Source organism: Enhydra lutris, unplaced genomic scaffold (genome assembly GCF_002288905.1).
Source record: "Enhydra lutris kenyoni isolate GAN:26980312 unplaced genomic scaffold, ASM228890v2 scaffoldscaffold22, whole genome shotgun sequence".
Taxonomy (NCBI): domain Eukaryota; kingdom Metazoa; phylum Chordata; class Mammalia; order Carnivora; family Mustelidae; genus Enhydra; species Enhydra lutris.
Window position 1 is genome coordinate 43,114,063 of NW_019154106.1, and position 17,912 is coordinate 43,131,974.

The window sequence follows — 17,912 nt, forward strand, 5'->3', positions numbered from 1 at the left end:
AGCTGATACTTAAAATACATTTGATTTCCACAGGAATTTTAAAATGCAAAGTCCCAGTCTCTTATCCTGATATGTTGAGGGAGTTGCAATTGTTTGTAGTATGTAAGTAGTAGTTTATACTATAACTAGTTTGATACATTTCACATAATTCAGCTGACATTATGAGACAAACTACTAAAAATATAATAATAGTTTATTACTTCTAGTCTAATATTTTAATCTATCAATGAAATAATATTATGCTTTATATTAAATCAATAAAAGAAAAAGAAAAAGTGACTATTTTTAAGACTTTTCTAAGTTCAGTCACATTAGTTTAAAAAGTTAAAATCCACTTTATATTCTTTTTTTTTTAAAGATATTTATTTATTTATTTATTTATTTGACACAGAGAGAGAGAGAGAGCAAGCACAAGCAGGGGGAACAGCAGTCAGAGGGAGAGGGAGAAGAAGACTCCCGGCTAAGCAGGGAGCTCCATATGGGGCTGGATTCCAGGACTCTGGGATCATGACCTGAGCCCAAGGCAGTCACTTAACCGACTGAGTCACCTAGGCGCCCCAAAATCCGCTGTATTCTTATTTAAATTTAACTTGTGGAGGGTTAAAAAATTAGAAATATAGATTTCGGATTAATAATGTATAAATCATGTACACCAAAATTATTGAATTTTTGGGGTAACAATAAAGTCTCCCAAATGGTAAAAATTAAACAATCAAACAAATGAAAAAAAATGAACAAAAGGAAACAAAACCAAGTGCATGAACCCTACACACACACACACACACACACACACACACACACACACACACACCCCTATGAACTAAACAGGAAGCTTCTCTAGGAGGCACCTTCACCACGGTTAAGAAGTGCCACAACAGTGCAGCTGTTAGAAACCAATTACAGGCAGGTAACTGTTTGTTTTCATATCTAAATCTGTTTGTCAATCAGGAGAATGCAATGAGTCAGAAAAGGGGATCTCAAATATAAACCACAAGGTAAGACAGAGCACCTGGAATGGGTCCAAGCCACAAGAATTAGGACAGGAGTATAGATGGAATCAAAACCTTATATGTGCACATGGCTCCTGTCTTTGACCAACTTTTCAAATAGACACAGAAGTAGAGATTACTGAAGAAAAATGTCAGTGTTCTATCGAGAGCAGTCTGATTTTAAGATTTGTTAGAAACGTGGTTATTTATAGAAGAGTGATTGTAGAAGACATCTACAGATCTTTACAAATGTAAGACATTTCTAAAATTGGCTCATAATCATCCTTTTACAATAGAAGGTTTAAACTCCTTTTTTAATTTCAAGAATAAGTATAAACACACAGACACACATATGTACACATATATAGGCATGTATGTGTGTACAGACACATATACACCATATTATAAACAGGTAGGTTTTTACTACTTTGAAATTCATCTGAGGCACTTTCCAGTTAGTTATTAATGAAAAAAACTTTAGTTTTATCTGGACCCAAGAATATATTTTTCCTCAAGTTAGTAAAACTACCTCTATGGTTTAAATATGCAACTGTTGTGCTTGGGTTGCAAGATTTCAAGAGACAGTGAAGGACAGAAAGAGTGCTTTACGTGACTCTATGTGACTAGAAGTTTTTCCATGCTGAAATGTGGAAAAACCTACTGAGACCCTAAAGTTTAAGTTGGTAACATCAAGGGAGCATAAATAGAAGTTATTAAGAAAGCTAAAGAAAACGAAATGGGCACAACCATTCTGTGGTTTTGCTTAAACACAGGCTTTTATACCATTGAGAGTCCTGGGTTTCTTGTTAACTGGTTACTGAAAGGAGCTCTTTTATTTTTCCAGCCATAGTTTAGTGCTGATAGGCATTCGCCTTGAAGCATGATGGCTCTTCTGTAATCTCCACCGTTGACTGTGTATTTCTCAGCCATGGCTATCAGTGGTTTAAGGTTGTCCTCTCAGATGGATGCTGAAAAGCATTTTACTGGAGTTAACTGTTACTTTTCCCTGCATAATATTCAGTGTTGGTGTCAGGAAGAAGAGGAGGGGATTACCACTGCTGGATATGGTGCTCTCCCTCCCTGGAACATCTTTTAAATATTTACAAAGGCTTGTCTGAGATGGAATCGGAATTAATGAACAAGAAACAAATGAGTAAGAAGTGATGAATGAGATGAATTGAAATACTGGAGAAAAATAGTTGGGATTTTTTCATTTTAGAAAAAGAGTTTACTTAAGATTGCAGAAAGGACCCCGAGGAGATTTTCTGTATTGTATTTCATAAAGAAAACTAGAGGTGGGACCAGGAAAAAAAAATCCATTTTTGCCTTTATGATGAACCTATTCTAATTGTGGTTGACACTGACAGAAACTTTCTCACTAGAATGTTAATCTCAGAACCAGGAAGGGGTCTTCAGAATTCATCTCATCCATCCCTCTGCTTTCAAGAAGGAATGCATTTATAGAATCTCAGTCAATCCACAAATCTTTTTTCAGTGCTTATTATTTGCCCACCATTGTGTTAGACTCTGTGGAGTTTATAACATTTTGTATTTTTTACCAGTCAGGTAAGTTTTGTTTTTTTTTTTTAAAGGTAGGTTTTTAAAGACCTACAGAGAAGCAGGAGCGGAGGGTGCTGTCAAAAGCAAAGACTAACATTTATTGGGCAAATACTGTGTGTCACAGAGCTTTTGTTTATTTTTCTTACTTAATCCTCAAACCAATGGCATGAGGTCGGCAACATTATCCTCCTTTTGCAAAGGAAAGAACAGAGGCTCAGGAAAATTTTTCTCAAGACACCAAGATAATAATGGGCAATCCAGGATTTGAATGGAGGACTATATAATGCTTCAGATTTATGCTCTTTCTACCAAGATGTGCTAATATCTCTTCTGGTCATTATTGGGACACATTTCCTCATGCATTTTCCAAGGCTCTCAAGTCTCTTTGAGCTAAACAGAAAAACAAAAACAAAATCAGACAAACAACAAAAATAGAAATTTTTTTTTTGAGTTAGTGGGATTTTTTTAAACTTTTTATTATCTATAGTTTTTCTTTTCAAACTCGGCTACCACAGATTTTTCCCTTTTCTGTTAATTTAAAGTCTTCAGGTTTGGGGATCTTATCTTTTATTGTACTTTGGATTTTTATTTTCTATCAAGGATTATTTAATATTATTCTCGCATTTTAGGGCAGTAGGGTCTGCAGTTCAACAGTGAATCCTCTCTGGTTGTTAGACAGTTGATAGGGTGCCTGGATATGTCATGAGAATAATTGTAGAATATAAACTTTAGAAACTCTAGATGCTGTCTAGGCTACTAGTATTCTTACATTTCTAGCATAGTGACATGTATTTTTGTGTGTCTACTGTAAAAATTTATGAACCATGAATAGAATTTTAATAATAAATTATATTGTGGTTAATGATTAAAGTTTGAGAAAATAGTTAAGGGAAGATTGTCATCTCCCACTTACAATGACCACTTACTATTATGCCTATAATCCATATCTCACACTGGAATCTATTAAGTATTTGTCTCAAAGTTCTTTCAATTCATACTACAATTTTCTGATATCTCTGCAATATTTTAGAAATGGCTTTGTTCTTTGCTCATCAGGAAAATGAAAGAGCTGGTACTAATAGAATAACAAGTGTTTTGATTATGGGGGTATACAAAAGACACTGTTATTTGGAGGATTAAGTAACCAGATTATCTTAAACAGTTTCCAATTCAAATAATTTTCATTTCTTGAGAAGAAAATCAGACCCAGAAGTGCTTAAAAAATCTCATAGGTTAGACAGATACCTCAGGTTGGACTGAAGTCATGAAGAGGATATGAATACTGAATCTTTTGTCAGGAATTAGCATGTTGTCAATCAACACTGGCCTCACCGGAGCTGGGGGATAATGGTTATTGATGTAGCTGAATCTCTCCAAGGGAGCAAGTGGAGATACCCAAGGACACAAATTAGGAGCATGAAGCACCTAGTATCCAGGTATCAAAGCACCCATAGGTTAGATAACAAGAGTCAAATATAAGCTTTGCTAAAAATGAGAATCAGGCCATAAGTTATAGAAGCCCTAGGTAGTAGATACTCAATAATTCAGCACTGATAGGGAGCAAGAAATAGGTCACCACCAGTGGTCCTGAGAGTCTTGTGACCTCTGATCCTAGAGCAGAGGTTGTCCAGTTCTAGTTATCTGCTTAGTATAGAGACTGAAATTTGTAACCAGATGAAAGGAAAATTTTTCTAGATTACTGTAAATCTGTGCTGCCCAATATAGAAGTTATTTGCCGCATATTGGCTATTTAACAAATTCAAATCAAGAAAAATAAAATTAAAATTTAATTCCTCAGCCACATGAACCACATACCAAATACTTACTACCACATGTGATTTGTGGCTACCATTGGACAGCAAAGATACAGAACACTCCCATTATCACAGAAAGTTATATTTGACAGGATTGTTCTATATTATAGTAGTCATAAAGGCTAGCCTTTTAGGGAGTTCTAAAACTGGCAAAATGTAGAATCTGCAAGTATCTATAACAAGACATTTCTATGACACTGTACTTTAAAAAAGACCAAAAAGTGGTATTAGGTCAAATTTAGTGAGGTTTCTGAAAACAGGATTTTGATGGAAGAATTGTGTTATATGAAGTTAGTTTTGAAGTTGGTGTTCATATTTTTTTTACTGATTTGCATATTGTTGCAATAAATACAGAGAATTTTTTCACTGAGGAACATCTATTTAAGCCCTGCTGGTATGGATCATAACTTATGTATAGAACTGCTTAAATTATATTAAAATCTATTTTTCTTGCATGTATACTGTGTGCTTGGTGAAGCATATTGGTTTTTGTGAGTTACTTGAAATGATCTCATCTCCTCTGATGGCTGATGGGAAAGTTGATCCTTCTATATTTCTTTCATCAAATTGTCAACAAGGCAGCTTCCCATTTTGAGTGCTATTTTTCATTGTATTTAATACACATAGTTTTATGTATGCTTCTTTCATTGTATTTAATACAGATTGTGTGTGTTTAAGTATGTGGCAGAGAGAGAGACAAAAACAATACCCAAGGAAAGACAGAGAGGGGGACATTAGACATGCTAAGAAAAATAGAGTAAGATAATTTTTTTCCTTGTCAAAGTAAATTAAACTCTCAGAGAAAGAGAGAACCATTTCCATTTATATGGGTATCTAACTTTTCTCTAATATCTTAAACCCGTGCCCCTGAGAGTCACCGCCACTCAATTTTGTGGCTTCTAGAGGAAAATCCAAATATCTTTGTTCAGAGGTACTGCTTTTTGTTTGACTTTGCCATGCAGGTTCTTGAACAGACCTGGCCATTGATATGGAACCATAATACATGGGGTAGACAAAGCTTGTTGATTCCACACTGCCTCAGAATTAAATGGGCAATTCACGGAAGAGGATGCCTGGATAATAGAGAAATACAGATTAAAGCAATAATAAGATACCATTTTACATCCATCAGGCCAGCAAAGATTAAATGTGGGGAACTGGGATTCTTATAAACTACGTGTGGGAATTTAAGTTTATATATCTGCTCTGAGTTTAGCTATATCTAATAAAGTTGAAGGTGCACATGTTCTACAAACTAGCAATCCAGCATGTGTAGATAAATAGATAGATAGATAGATAGATACTGATATAGATTCGGATATACATGTATACATTCTAAAGAAACTTTTGCATGTGTATAAGAATATTCACTGTAGCATTGTTTATAAGAGCAACCAAAACAAAGAAGCAGTCAAAATAAACAGTTGTATATATCAACATGTATGAATTTAAAAACATGATAGTATGTGAAAAAGGACACAGAATTACATATCTAGTATATGTATAATTTATATAACTGAAAACATGTAAAAATAGCATAAATATTTTCTTATAAGCCCATATGTAGTAACAGTGTAAAAACAAGTATTGAAAGGATAAACACTATATTTAGTACAACTAACATGAAAAAAATAAAAGCAAGTTCTGCCTCAAGGGCACAGGAAACAAACAAATAAATGCGACTTGTTATTATCTGGTATCAAGCCTCCCTCTTTACTCAAGACTGTCCACAGTCTTTGCTTTTTGCTTTACCAACAGAAGCTTTCAAAGTTGCTTAAGACTCCTTTGTTTAAAGTGCGACTCTTTGGCCTCCCCTTGACCTCCTGTTACAGGATGGATCAGGATCAGTCGGCCAGAAGAGACTTTTTTTACAAAAAAAAAAACAAAACAAACAAACAAAAAAAAACAAAAAAACAAAACCAAACCAAACAAACAAAAAAACCTTTTTTTCATTAATATGGCATTTTAGAAAACACTTTCGGGATACCCTACGAGACTCAAACCTATTCTTATTTAATTAAATTATCATTAATTCCACTCATCTGTCAAACATTTTTGAGAGGCCTTTCTATGCTAGGTATTGGGAATACAAAGATGACTAAGAAATGGTTTCTACCCATAAGGAGGTCACAGCCTATAATAGCATATGCAGATAATTATAACACAGATAATTATAAACTTTTTTAGCTCATGTTTTAGAGGATGCTAAAAAGGGAATTGATTATCATATTATTTAAGATTTTTTCCCTTCAAAGTAAATAAAAGAATTATCTCTCAAAGAAAGAGAATCATTTGTATTTATAGATCAGTGTCACATTTTCTTTGGTATCTCAAATCCATGACAACCAGGGTTAATATTTATATTTCTACCCCAGACCTCCTCCTTGAGCTCCAGATTTATATATCCAGTTTTCTTCTGTACATTTCTCCTTGGACATTTTAAATTTAAGATGTCTACAATGGAATTCCCAATGCTTTTCTCAGATCTTCTATACCTAAATTCCTTCCCATCTCAGTAAATAGTAACTCTGCCTTGCATGCTCAGGTCACAAACCCTGAAGTTCACCTTGATTCCTCACTACAAGACATAGTTTCCATTTGCCTCTCTCTATGCCTTCTAAACTTACTCTGTGCACTGAGAACCCTACTGAGTTCCTTCTCTCTTTGACTTCCATTTGGGTTCAACCAATGAGAAGCTCTCAGGAGAGCTGGAGAATAGTAAGGTTGGTGTCCTCTTCCTCTTTAGGGCTCTTTCCTTGCCAGATGATTGTAGTTTGGTTGTCACCCTTTCGTGACCCTCTCCATACAACTACATTCTCTATGTTCTAGCAACCATCCTTTCCCCCTATGCATTAGGCCTTGGTATGATAACAGCTTCATTCTATAACTAGCTCCTGGGTATATTACTATCCCTTGTTGTTTTCCTTAAAACTTGCCCCGTATTTTTGTAAATATTTAACTCTTCTCAAATTACCCAGTTTAGATGTGTAACTACCATTTCTTGTTACAGGTCACCAATCTCTCCTGCCTGGATTATTGTATTAGCCTCTTAATTGACGTTCCCTGCTTTCTCCCTTGTCTCCCAACAGTCTGTTCTTCACAGAGAAGTGAGATGGATCCTTTTAAAAGTATCAGTTAAGTCATATCACTCCTTTGTCTGAAAACCCTCTAATAGTTTCCTATATTAATTCGAATAAAGGCCAAAGCTCCTACTATGGCCCAAAAGGCCCTACAAGATTGATATGTCCTTCTCCTTCTTCTCTAACTTCATCTTCTCTTACTCTCCTAAAGGAAAACTGTTTTTCTACTAAAAACACTTCTAGACACCAAGGAAATGTGAGTTTTCCACACCAAACAATTCTTCAGTGCTCTGTAGACATCAACTCATGGAGAATTTAACTCAATTCTCATATTAACAAGCCAGAGTTAGCAGACTGTCCCCACAACAGATTAAAGGCTTAATCCCACATGACTGCCCCCCCCCTTCAGACACCAATTACAATTATGGGTCTTCAGGTTATCCACACTTCTGTCCAAGTTGGTTACAAATCAGGAGTTCCCAAACCCCCTCTACAGTTTGATTATTTGCTATAATGGCTCACATAATTCAGGGAAACCCTCTACTGTTACTTTTGTTATAAAGGATACAAATGAATAGCAAGATGAAGAGGTATGTAGGGCAAGGTCTGGAAGGTCCCAACTGTAGTTCTTTTCCTATGGTGTATGGGATGCTCCATCCTTCTGGAATAAGGGTGCATTCACCAACTCTGAAGTTCTATGGACTCCTTCATTCAGGATTTTTATGGGACTCCATTACATAGGCATGATTGATTAAATCCTTGGCTATTGGTGATTAACTCAATCTGCAGCCTCTCTCCCCTCCCCAGAGGTCAGGAGTAGGGCTGAAAGTTCCAAATCTCTAATCACACAGTTGGTTCCTCTGGCAACCAGCCCATTTCCTGGAGCTATCTAGGGGCTCATTAAGAATCACCTCATAAACATAAACTCAGGTACAGTTGAGAGGGGCTTATTATGAGTAAGAGACACTCCTCTCACTCTTACCACTCAGGAAATTACAAAGATTTTTGAAGCAGTATGCCAGGAATTGGGGGTGAAGACCAAATATATATTTACTGTATCAAAATACCACCTCTTCCCTTTGCTCTTTTTTGCTCATGGTATGTTTATGTCCTAGTGTTCTTCAAATGGTCATACACCTCAGGACCTTTGCATTTGTTGTTTAATCTTCTTGGAATACTCTACTCCCCGATCCTTTTTTTTTTTTTTAAGATTTTATTTATTTATTTTGACAGAGAGGAAATCACAAGTAGGCAGAGAGGCAAGCAAGGGGGGTGGGAATGCAGGCTCCCTGCTGAGCGGAGAGCGGGATGTGGGGCTTGATCCCAGACCCTGAGATCATGATCTAAGCCAAAGGCAGAGGTTTAACCCACTGAGCCACCCAGGCGCTCCTCCTCAATACTTTCTTGAATCATTTTTCCAGTTGTTCCTCAGAACATTTCTAAGTTCTTGCTTAATTGTCATTCTCAGAGAGACCTATCATGACCATCCTATTTAACGTTGGAACCTCTTCTACCTATTTATTTATTTTCTTTTTCTTTAACATTTGCTGCATCTTGATATACTTTTTATTTTTTAATTTCTTTTGTTATCTGAATTTCTCCACTCAAAGGTAAGTTGAATGGAAACAGGGTATGTGTGAGTTCACTGCTTAATCCAAGGTATATAACAAATACTTACTCAATGAATGATGGAATGAATATAGTGAATTAGAGAGATGTATAAGAAACCTGTGAATGTCAGAGAAGACTGAGAAATTGCTTTTATTCTTCTGTTTCCTCACCCTGGCTTCACTAGTATGCTTCTGCTTCTGAATGGAAGTTCTAGTTAGCTTACGCCTCAATACCCAAGATATGTCTGCTCACTTATGCCAATGGGCAGATCTAAAAGTGGAAACTCAGAGTGGAAACTCAGATACAAAAAGTTCCTCTTTTAACTGGACTTCACAAATATAAGACTGAAGTAGACAAGAGCATAGGTAGCTTTGTTCCCATTGTAAAGGACAACAGTTCTAGAGTGTGTTTTGCTTCCTAGTATGATTATTCTTGACATGAATTGGATATTTTTTCAAAGTAACCTTTATAGTCAATGAATTTGCAATACCAAAAACTTTACTATATAATTTTATTCCTTAGTAAAAAGAGGAATTACGAGATAGAGATTGCTTAATTTTTTTTTCATAAATAGCAATTTAACTGAGGGAAGTTGTCCGTAAATATCTGCTAAGCGATTTTCTCATACCTCATATACAAGTTTTCTGCTTTTTTTCCTGAAACATAGTTCATACTAGGAAGCCTCAAGACACCAAAATTTAAATCAGATATTAAATTTTAGTCATATTAAATAACTGCAAGGAATCTTAGAAGTTCAATCCTGTTTATTCATTCACATTTCACAGAGATTTTTAAAAAGGGATAGTTTCTGTTATATCAATAAGAATAACTAGACAAGAAAATAGGAACTTCTTTTTTTATTTTTCAGAGAGAGAGAGCATGAATGGGGTGGGGGGAGGAGGAAGAGGGAGAGAGAGAATCCCAGGCAGTCTCCACACCCAGCATGGAGTCTGACATAGGGTTCAGTCCCATGACCCTGAGATCATGACCTAAACCAAAAGCAAGAGTTGGATGCTTAACTGACTGAGCCATTTAGGTGCCATGAAAATAGGAATTTCTTTTGTGAATACATTATAGTCTTTGTTGATCATTGTTATTTAAATATTTACCATGGTCTAAATAACTCACTTCAAAACTTTGTGATATATCTTAAGTTTGTGAGTGGATTTTGAAAGACATATTGGTTATGACCAAGACAAAGAAAGCATTTATTGAACTTCTGGTGTGTGTCATGCATTTTGATGGGCATTTTCACCTTCGTTTGCTGTTTGTTTAGCAATGTCTTTATTGAGATATAATTCATATATCATAAAATTTACCCGTTTAAAGAGTACAATTTGGTTGGTTTTTTAAAAACATTTTCATAGAGTTGTACAATTGTCACCACCATCAATTCCCCTAAAGGAATACCTTACCTTTACATAGTCACCCTCCATTTCCCTCCAAATTTCCCAGCCCCAAGCAACCACTAAAGTATTTCTATCTCTGTAGATTTGTGTATTTTGGACACTTCATGTAAATGGAATTATTTGTTTGTGTGTTTGTGTGTGTGTGTGTGTGTGTGTGTGTTTGTTTTTTTGTTTTTGTTTTTGTTTTGTTTTATTTGTGATGAGCGTCTTTCATTTAGCACAATGTTCTCCAAGTTCATCAGTATTGTGACAGGTATTAGTATTTTATTCCTTTTCAGTGGCAAATAAAATTCCATTAAATGGATCTGTGCCACATTTTATCCATGCTCTCATCAGTTGATGGACATGAGTTACTTCCATTTTTTAGTTATTATGATTAATGCTGCAATGAACATTGTATAAGTTCTGATGTGGATATATGCTTTCATTCCTCTTGGGTATATGTACCCAGTTCCTTTTGAGGAACTGACAGACTATTTTCCAAAGCAGCTGCACTACTTTTCATTATTGCCAGCAGTGTATAAGAGTTTTTATTTTTAACTATATATTTTTTTAACTATAATGTATTATTTGTTTCAGGGACACAGTTCTGTGAATTATCAGCCTTACACATTTCACAGCACTCACCATAGCACATACCCTCCCCATTGTCCATCACACAGCCACCCTATCCCTCCCACCCTCCTCCCCTCCAGCAACTCTCAGTTCATTTCCTGAGATTAAGAGTCTCTTATGGTACATCTCACTCCCTAGTCCCATCTTGTTTCATTTTCTCTCCCTTCCCCTATGGCCCCCCACCCTCCCTCTCAAATTCCTCATATCAGTGAGATCATATGATAATTGTCTTTCTCTGAGTGACTTATTTTGCTTAGTATAATACCCTCTAGTTCCATCCGTGTCATTGCAAATTACAATGGAATACATTTGATGGGATGCAACCATCAAAAACCCTGAAATCTTGCCATTTGCAGTGTGTAAGAGTTCTAACTGCTCCACATCTTCACCGTTTTATTTAACAACATTGAATAATGTTTATTTATTAATATTTAACAACAGTTCTTCTGGACAGATATTATAAATCTTATTTTATATATGAAGAAACAAAGGCTCAGAAAAAGCACAAATAATTGTCCAAAATCATAAAGGTAGTAAATTGTAAAGCTAGTTTTTAATTCAGTTCTAATTTAAAACCTATACTTTTCATTCATTCCAAAATTGTATTATTTTCTGGAATAGTTTTGAGGATCATTTACATTTAGCACTTATTTGAGTGCCCCCCATGTCTTTGGAGTTGGGGGAGCAGTTAACTCAATTTGCCTATAGTTTGATGAGACTAATGTCTTAGAATTGTTTACATATGGGTCAGCAATTTTGGGTCTTTTTTAATACTCTTAAAAATTAATGAGGACCCAAAGTACTTTTGTTTATGTGGCTTTTGTCTATTGACATATTTTGTATTAGAAATTAAGACTGAGAAAAATGTTAATATTGATTAATTAATTTAAAATAACAAATGTGTTGTTAAGATAAATAACATTTAATAAAAATAGCTTTAATGTCTAAAACATAATTTAGTTAAATGAGTAGCATTATTTTACTTTTTTGCAAACTTATTTAATATCAGGCATAACACAACATATTTAAATTCTCACGGCTGCTCCTGCATCCAGTCTGCTACAATATGTTGTTTTGGTAGAAGTATATGAAACACTAAGCATATATGGTTTAGAAAGTGAAGTATTTTAATAACTTTTATAGATAATTGTGGATATTCTTTGTATTATAATTTACAAGTAATATAAAGGTTAATTGTGACTTAGAATCTGAAACATAATGAGCTCTTTATATTTTATTACCATTAGTCTAACTTGTACTTTGAATGGATCTTTTAGCAATGTATGATTTTATTACCTGGTTTGGTCATTTGGAAAATATTGGATCACAGAGTTACACAGACCTTCCAAATGTTGACATATTTCATGATACAATATAAAATAATCACATCCATTAATGCCACATTTGTAAATTTGAATTTTATTATTAAAAAAAAATACAGCCAGTTGTTTTCCTTGAAGTGAAAAGACTCACTTCATAACATTTTTGAGAAAATGTCTTTTAAAAATCCAAGATATGGAAGCAACCCAATTGTCTAGTCATACATGAATAGGTTAAGAAAATGTGGTATATACAATGAAATATTACCCAGCCACAAAAAAGCATGAACTCTTGCCATTTGCAACAAGATGGATGGTTCTAGAAGGTATAATGCAAAATGTGAAATAAAGTCAGTCAAAGAAAGGCAAATAACCACATGATTTCAGTCATACATGGAATTTAAGAAACAAACAAAAAAATGAAAAAAGAAAAAAGACAAAAAACAAGACTTTTAATTATAGAGAACAAACTGGTGGTTGCCAGAAGGGGAGGGGATTGGTGAAATATATGAAGGGGATTAAGAATACACTTATCATGATGAGCACTGCTTAATGGGTAGAATTGTTGAGTTATTATATTGTACACCTGAAACTAATGTACCACTTATGTTAACTATACTTGAATTAAAAAAAAACAAAACACAAAAACCCTAGTTTGAATACCATTCTGTGCCTGTCATTCATTCTGTCAAGTAAAAATGGTGTTCTATGGAAAAGCCATTAGTTTGGATCTTGAAGACTCACACAAGTCCTTTTCGTCAAGAAAACTATTGTTATTTTGGTACGTAGCAGAATTACTTTATATGTACTTATAATTTGGTTACATATATTATAAAGTATACTCTAAGTTGAGATTTAATAAGTTAATTTTTTTTTACTGTTTTATCAAGAATTTTAAGTGAAACTGACATTAGAGAAAATACACGTGCATTTGTGATGAGCATTGGGTGTTATATGTAAGTGATGAATTACTAAATTCTACCCCTGAAACCAAAACTACATTATATGTTAACTAATTTAAGGTTAAATACAATCTTGGAAGAAGAAAAAATAAAAAGTACATATGTGTGTTTACAAAGACTTCAATGACTGCTAACTAGTACAATTCAGTGTCACTCTCTTGATTTATGGTAAGGCACCAGTAATTTTACTTATCATTAGCTTTGCACCTTTAGACTAAATGTCAGTGCAGTGAAAAGACAAAAAGATCAGAAACTTATAAACACATTTTTACTATAGCATTCATATAAAAGTGGACCCCAGTGGTGGCCAAAATGCTTTTGGGAAAGTATGAGTCAAGTGATAGATGTAAATATGATGGTAGCGAGAGGAATAAACATTCTCTTCTAAGTTAAATTTTTTTTAAGTCTTTGATTATTATTCAGTATATACGCAATTATTTAAAACATTAATTTAGAAGGAAACTAATTTGTTTAAATATCTTCTCACCTCAAATTCTATTCCCTTAACTTACTTTACATGATCTTTAGTAGAAAATTTTTTTTTAATGTTGGGAAGAAATAACTTACAAATGATTATGTGCCCTTGAGAGAGAGAGATTTTATTCTTTTTTAATAAAGATTTTATTTATTTGACACAGAGAGAGAGAGATCACAAGGAGGCAGAGAGGCACGCAGAGAGAGAGGGGGAAGCAGGCTCCCTCCTCACTAAAGAGCCCGATGTGGGTCTCGATCCCAGGACACTGAGATCATGACCTGAGCTGAAGGCAGAGGCTTAATCCACTGAGCCACCCAGGCCCCCCTTTATTCTTTTTTTAATACATGATTTTATTTAGTCTGTCCATTAATAACTAATATTCGAGAACATTTAATGATATTAATGGAATCAACATCAGAGAAATTCAACTTAATTTTTTTACCTTTCAATGTTAGATATTAGTAAGAGAGATAGTTATAATAATTATGGTCAAAAGTATTATGTCAAAAACAAAATAAATAGTTGGTATTAGTCGAAACAGAATTCAATTTTTGGTGTAAAGTTCTTTGACCACAAGAAAGACCATTTGGTTTATTCCACTAATGGGACAATCTCTTAAAGCTGGGATGGCCTCTTCTTGGTATTTCTTCTGATTATTAGCATAGTTATCTGTGATTGTATGAATGAAGATGAGTGTAGTTGTATTCATCCTGCTTATTTCAAATGATAGGACGTAACCAATTACTGTAGTAATGAAGAGGTAGACAAGCCATGCAAACTGCCCAATATTTTTGAGGCTAATAGATTTAGCCTATGGAGTTTAGTCAAGATTCAGGAGTAAAAGCCCCCATGAGATATAGTATGTAGCCAGATTGGGAGCTTAAGAAAAGAACAAAGCCATAAATTGTTCTTTCTGGCAATGGTGATGGTAAATTTTCCGCCATTTTCCCTGTGGCTTTAGACAATCACATTGTACTGCAGCCAAGACGCTTGGGGAATGGGGCCTTCCACACCCCCTCCATGGGTGTATGGTGAGTGTGAGTGTTGAGATATTTTGTTCTTAATAATTCTAAGAACTGCATAGTATCACTTATCACGGTACATTATTATACAATAGAATACAGAAGTATATAAAGTAATAACATAGAATTCTCTCTTTCCTCTATCCCTGCTAGCCTATTTTAAAAATGGAATTTTTAAAATAAAAATATGTTATGCAACTTGCTTTTTTGTCCCCTTAATAAAGCTTTATCTCATTTTGGGAGGTAAAATTTTTGTCTGTTTTTCTCACTAATCTCCAAAATTTAGAAGAGTGCATAGAAGATGCTCAGTAAATATTTGTTAAATGAATGAATCCTTCACTTTACCTTAAGAGCTGTCCTTATAATATACCCAGATCAACAAAGAATAATTTATCCAGTCCTCTATTGATAAACATCGGCTTGTTCCCAGCTCTCACCTTTAAAGTAATACTATAGTAGAAAAAAATGGGTGGAAGAATATTTCAGGCAATATGAATAGCATGGGTGAGACCTGGAAATGTGAGAGTGAAATTACTTTTCTGCAGAATCTCATATTTTTAGTGAAAATAATGTGTGCATGTGTGTGTGCATTTGTGGTTAGGGTGGGCAGGTGTTAGTAGTTGGACAGGAAAAGTGGGAAATGAGGTTAGATGAACAAGCAAGTACAAGATCATGAAGGGGTATGTAAGCCATTTAAATTAGTCTGAACTTTATTAGTGGAGAACCACTGAAGAGTTTAACTAGGTGAGTGATAGGATCATGCCTGGATTTCCAACTTCCATCTTCATCCTTGTGACTGTTGTAATAAAGTGGTATTTTGTAGTGAATGAAAGTGTCTGATTTTAGGACTTTATGAAACATTTAGAATAAAATATATCATAATTCTGTATCATGTAACTTTTATTCACTGTCAGGATAGATTATAAACTTTGTTTAAAAATTATTTATTTATTTATTTATTTATTTATTTTAGAGGGAGAAGAGCATGAGCAGGAAGGGCAGAGGGAGAGGGAGAGGGAGAATGAATTTGAAGCAGACTCTGTGCTGAGCATGGAGCCATCCCACCCCCCTGATATGATGTCCTGAACCGAAACCAAGAGTTGGAAACCCAATCAACTGTGCCATCCAGGTGCCCCAGGATAGATTCTACAATGGATTTTTAATACAGACATTATCTGACCATATTAGCAAATATTTATAGAATGTTTACCATGTAAAAAAGCACTGTTCTAAGTGCTTTGTGTGTATTAACTTGTGTTCACTTCATCTATACAATAACCTGTTATTATTCTAATTTTATAAAATAGATTAAAAGGTCAGAGTTACAGCACTAGAAAGTAGTGGAGCTGAGATTTAAAACTAGGCAATCTGGCTCCAGAGCCCATGGTCTTAAACATGTCACATACTGCTTTCTAAATCTGATTATTCCTAAAATATAGAAACAAAGCCTGTGAACTTACATATGAAGCTGTGATGTCAAAAATTAAGTTATATTTCTTCATTTACAGAATGATGTAAATTAAGCTTAATGTATTCTGCTTTTATTCCAGTTTTTTTTTTTGTAAGTTTAAAGAGACAAAAATACATTTTGTGAATTAGTGAGGCCAAACTAAACATTAATGATAACATCACATTGTAAAAGAAGATGGTTTTTAAATTTGGTGAAGTTACTCTCAAAATTAACTAAAAACAGTCACATCTGAAAATTTAAAGCTGGGTTGCATATCAATATATAATGTTAAGCTAATGAATATATGTATGTTGTCTATGAAGAAGAGGTTGTAAAGTAACCATAGAATTTATTTGGGGCCTTAGGGATTATAATCTAGGAGACAGAGAATCCACCAAAATCGAAAGTGTACTTGGAGTTAGGAGGGGAGAATGCAGGTTTATAAAGCAAAAACCATGAGGTTACATAACTTGTTTTGAAAGAATTATGATTGGTGCTGGCAGAGTTTAAACTGACTAATACGCAGTAGGTTATTTAGATAATAGGCATTACATTATTTCTATTTCAGTTTAAGTTAGAAGGATACGCTCAAGGACATGGTAGAGTTACAAATGACAAATTGCAATTGATGAAAGTCAAAAGTTCATGGTGTTCTGACAGTTGAAACAGGAGCTGTGCATAGGTCCTACTTCCTCATTGTCCTTTTGACTCTATTTTGAATGACTCTCTTAGCAATGCTTACATCATTTTGAATCTTGTTTCACATGTATATGTATACAATATGTTTCCATTTATAGTTCTTGGTCACATAAATGATTTTTTTCTCATGTTACCAAGAAATTAATGATCTTTACAGATATAGGCAAGATTGAATGATTTTCATAAAAAATTAAAGTTGCAGAGAGAGTTTATATTCATGGAATATTTCTAGATTATAACCTATAACTAGAAGTGTCCTTATAGTTTATCCAATCCAACACTCTAGTTTTACAGGTGGGGAAATGGAAGGCCAGAAAAGTACTTGCACAAATTGGCAAAACTAAAACTAGAACCCAGATATCCAGATTTATATTCCAGTCACCTTCCACTATACAACTTCATAATCAAATATTTTTATATTTGATGGTGCGTAATATTTTACACACCTTGCAAATTACAAGATGAGCATCATACTATTTTTGAATTTTATTATTTTCTCTTTCTGTTCCCTGTGTGCTAGCAAACAGTGAACTCTGACTAAATACATACTTATGTGATTTATCTGATCTCAGTTTGAGAGTTTTATCTGTTAATCTTTATAACTTTCTGCATTTCTATTATCCTACAGACCCAGAATGCTGCTGATTTTTTAAAATCACTTTTTTGAAAAAGAGAGAGAGAGGCTCTCCGAGGAACAGACTCTTAGCTCTAGAGAACAAACTGATGGTTATCAGAAGTGAGCTGGGAGGGGGAATGGGTGAAATAGGTGATGGGGATTAAGGAGTTTGCTTGTAGTGATGAGCATGGGTATTGTACTTAAGTGTTGAGTCACTATATTGTACACCTGAAACAAATATTACACTGTATGTTAACTAACTGGAATTTAAATAAAAAACTAAACGAAAAA

At 34.4% G+C, this 17,912-nt stretch overlaps 1 protein-coding gene and 1 pseudogene across 5 annotated transcripts in view; one reads left to right on the forward strand and one right to left on the reverse strand.

Annotated features, from left to right (window-relative positions):
* Positions 1–17,912, forward strand: part of LOC111149639 (SRY-box 6) — a 655,543-nt gene that overhangs the window by 371,564 nt on the left and 266,067 nt on the right. The window lies entirely within an intron of this gene.
* LOC111149640 lies at positions 14,379–14,778 on the reverse strand (annotated as a pseudogene).